The sequence below is a fragment of the Podarcis melisellensis genome, assembly GCF_964234715.1.
Source record: "Podarcis melisellensis genome assembly, chromosome: 10".
Taxonomy (NCBI): domain Eukaryota; kingdom Metazoa; phylum Chordata; class Lepidosauria; order Squamata; family Lacertidae; genus Podarcis; species Podarcis melisellensis.
In genome coordinates, this window is record NC_138542.1 from 52,748,299 (window position 1) to 52,752,968 (window position 4,670).

The window sequence follows — 4,670 nt, forward strand, 5'->3', positions numbered from 1 at the left end:
CAGCCTGCATACTGGATATACAGAATAAACGTTGAACAGTAACTATTCAGTCTGTAAGAGGAGATTTCTATAAAATGTAGGATTATTTTTAGCAACCTTGCTTCCCGCCACCCCTCCATTTCTGTCATTTGGGTGGGGTTTATAAGACTTTGTTGCTGTAATAAGTATGCTTTTAGCAGTCTGGTCTGTAGCCCAAGTCAAACTGACCTGGCTATAAGCTCTGGGGAGCTGTTCTCACACAGCTCTGAGACTATATATTATTTTCTGTGACTACTGCCAATTTGGACCACCTCCAGGTTAACTAGGGAGGTTTACACAGTTGTCGTCAGCATAATCATGGCATGGCCACAAGCACTGATGTTCTTAAGCATCCGGGACAAGCTTCCTCCCATGGCATTAGGAAATTATAATTAAGCAAAATGAAATTGGATTGGATTCTAGCATGCTTTGAAAGTTTATATCTCAATGCCAGGTGTTACTGGTTTCAGAGCCAGGCCTAGAGGATTACCTTGGGATATTCTTCCTCATTGCATCACCAGGGAAGCCTAGTACAGGAACCACAGTGATAAAATATCAGTCCTATCCACAGTAGTGTGTGTGCTGTGTTCACAAACAAGCTGAGTCATGATCAGCTTGTTGACTCCCCTGCTCATTGGTCTCCTGAAAAATCACAATTCATGTGCATGTCTCCTTGTAGGTCCTCAGGCTAGCTACTGCTCTGGACCATCCATCCAGGTGTTCCACTTTCACCTGATCAATACTCAGTTTATGGCAGGGGTAGGCAACCTAAGGCCTGTGGGCCAGATGCGGCCCAATCGCCTTCTCATTCAGGCCCACGGACGGTCCAGGAATCAGCATGTTTTTACATGAGTAGAATGTGTCCTTTTATTTAAAATGCATCTCTGGGTTATTTGTGGGGCATAGGAATTCATTCATATTTTTTTCCAAAATATAGTCCGGCCCACCACATGGTCTGAGGGGCCCACAGCAGAAAAAGGTTGCTGACCCCTGGTTTACAGGCTGGGGGCAGCACACGACTCAGTCGCTGTACTTCATGACCATTCTCCAGACCAAGGAAAACTCCCAGGCAGGGCAGTTTTGCAGCCAAACTGGGCAGGAAATGCGTGCAAGGTTGCTATCTGTCCTGCCCTCTCCCCATACCTGGATATTTGTCCAGATTGCAACTGAGGAGGGGAAGATTAAACCTCTCCCAAGTGCTGTGGACTTGATAAAAATCATAGGTTGCTGGCACCTGCTATTATTATTATTATTATTATTATTATTATTATTATTAAAATATTAAGATGCTTCCTAATGACCCATTTAGCATCATATGTGATTGGGCCCTCAGCAGTCTAGGACTGATATATGGAGACAGAATAGGACTGTGCCTGCTGGTCTATATCAACAACATTGTGTGCCCCACCAGCCTCAGCCCCCAACATCTGCACATTGTGTGTGCAGTGAACCTCTGCAAAAGTGTGTCCATGCAAGAGGTCATGATTGTGTTCAAGGGAACAATATGTAGTTAATACAAACTACATTCATTCAGCAGTTTATTCCATTCCTTGAAATCTTCCTGTTAATTTTGGCATTTTATTTCAGCTTTCACGTGTCGTAAAAACCACTTCCAGAAAACTAATGGATTCTAGCATGTGTTTAGAACTCATTTCCATGTTATCTGATTCCAGAAAAAGAAAAAGAAAACCTTTGCAACCACCGTAACCCAGAAACTCATAGGAGTAAAATGACGAGATTTGGGGCAGTATATTGGCATATACTTATTTCCTGCAATTTCCATGGGGGAATTGTGGGGGAACAAAAACATCCATGTGCAGAAAGTGTGGGGGAGCAGCAATGTTGTCCAATGACATTGTTGTGGTGTTGTACCATGCCCACTGCTGTGAATGAAATTTAGCTCAACATGCCATTATATTAGTCAAGAAGGCATAGTTCCATACAAAGGTGCCGTCTTGTGCTCAACATTGGGAGGGGGGTTGCAAATGTGTGATGTCATGTGCACACTGGCCCCCCTAACTTGGCCTGCCATCCCCCACCCAACCACCATCCAACGCCATACCTGTTTTTGTTGTCACTGCCACAAGGCTGAGGCCACCCCAGCGGGGCCACCTGAGGTGCTTTGGTACATTCCTTTACTACATTCCAGGGAGCACACCAGTGCACCTTCCAGGGCCCCCTGTGCACAAATACTGAGGGGGCCAAAGATGCTCTAACCCCTGGAGTTGGTGTGCCTGCTTGGTGTGCCGTCTGTAAGGAACATTGGAAAATGAGACAGAAGCACTAGCATTATAATCAGGAAAACTAACACAATATTCTCCATGTCTGAATGCATTCTTACTGCGCTTAAATACAATATACCCAGTAAGTCACTGGTGCCTAAAAAAATGGGTGCATGTCAAACACATATTTTTCACATTAATATATAAAGCAGGGGTGTGGAGGTTTATTATTTCCATTAAAAATAGCCCAGGGAGAGGGGAACAAACCCAGGGAAGGGAAGCAGGCAAGAAAACTGCTCAAACCTAGGGACCCCTTTTCTGCGTAAGTTTGAGACCTCATTGCTTTTACCTCTTTTAAAAATAAATAGGGGAAAACATGTATTTAGCATGCACATGGTTTTCCCTCCATGTCTGGTTTGCATTGCTGAAGAAGACAGTAAACAGCTTTCTCCTTGCCCCATGCGTCCTGCTGCTTGTAAGGTTGGACTTCTGCCTTCTCTTGCATTCGGATACATAGATTGATAGATATTCTTTATGATTTTCTGCTTTTACACACTCCCTGACCCATTCCCTCTCACTCTCTCTGGACATAATGAAAACAGCAGAGCTTCAATAATGGTTTCAGATTGTGATTTGTTTGTTTTTAATTCCTCGAGAGAAAAGAGCCAGACACCAATCCCCGATGTACACTAAGTTTTCAAAATTTCCTTCCTCTCTAATTTGCTCATTTTTCTTTTTGTCCTCAACTTCTTTCATTCCTTAAACTTCCTTCAGCTCACACTTTGGTAAACCTCCATTGCTTTTCCAATCAGTTTCTCTGTCAGCATTTCTATCCCTTCTACTCTAGGCATATTTTCCCTTCCTGCACAATTCTTTCCCCTCATCACCTGGGCCAGCATTAGGGATCTGCATAGTCAGGCCCTTCCTGAAGGTCTGGGGGCCCAGAAGGGCCGACTGCCAACTGCTCTGACCTTGCCACCAGGATCCCCACCCACTTGCTATCAGTTCTACAGTGCAGAATCTCCTCTCACCCCATGTGTGTGCTACTTGTTGGCATTTATTATGGGAGCCAAGTCATAAGAAGACTCCCTTCAGATATAGGCACCCACCACATTAGGTTCCCCAAATTGCAGTGACCAACATCAGACGTTGCCTCTTGGGGAATTTAACATGGTGGCCAACCACTGTGGCACATAGCTGAGGACTGGCTCAGTTCCCATAATAAGTGTCGCCGCCACCAGGTAATATTATTATGGGCTGTCCCATGAATCCGCTGGATGAAATAGTGGAAGATGTTGCCTCAGGAGAGTGAGGAAAATTCTCAGGGATGATTCATACCCTGGCCGGCAATTTCTTGATCTCCTGCCCTCAGGCAGAAAATATAGAAGCATGATTAGTAAAGAACAGCTTCTATCCGTGGGCTGTTAGGCTGCTGAATGAAAAGATAACAGGGCAACTGACTTTCAGGTTTGGTGTGTGTGTGTCAGTAAACGAGGGGAATTAAGACAAAGAGAGCTGAGTGGTGGGTGCTCATGTAATCTCACTGTATACAAGTTGTACAAGTGACAAAGTATTTCAAATTTCAAATATGTTTGCAGGGAGAAGAGGGCTGAGGTAACCGACTTAACAGCAGCAGACTCTGATGTGGAAGCAGCAGCAGCAGATGGGTGGGTGGGCAGGGTCATATCTATGCCATATGTTTAAAGCACATGGAATCCATCTGCTTTAAATGGATGATGTAGAAGATGTGACCCAGGTTGACACCAGGCAGGGGCCCATGGGCAGTATCAGCCTAAAGGGCCATTAAAGTCTGGCAGTGGCCCTGCTTATCACTCTTTTATTCCCCACTTTGCCATTCTTTACATCTCCATGCTATTCCTTCCCCCCTCCACATCTTTATTTGACCCTAATCTGCCTTTCTTCTTTTTGTTTTCCTGTTTTTAGCTCAGTATGACCCCCTACTTACTGCCCTCACTCAGTTTTAGCCTTTCCCTCTCCAACCTATTCACCTCTTTCCTCATCTCCCCCTCCACACACAGAAGCACCACTTCCCAGAGCAATGAGGTCACACTTCCAGAACCTTCCATTGTAAGGTCTGTAACCAGTGCGTTTTTCTGGGGGGACGCAGGGGTACACATTTTGTGAATCTTTGTACTTTTGTCCATTTACTGTATTTATTTTCCCCAATTTGAACTACAAAATTGTGATTTTCTTGAGTCAAAATGAGAGCACCCCTAAACATTTTTTTTAGAAAAAAAGCACTGTATGTAACAATGGCAGCCATAAACCTTAGGAAGCATGCTTTTTCCTCACCAATGAGCAATCTTGGTCAGAATCTACCTGTTGGAGCGGGGGGCTTGTCAATCCCAGCACATCTCAGGGGAAGGTTTGTCTGAAAGGATGGCAGTTGGAGGGAGGGGAATATTTGAA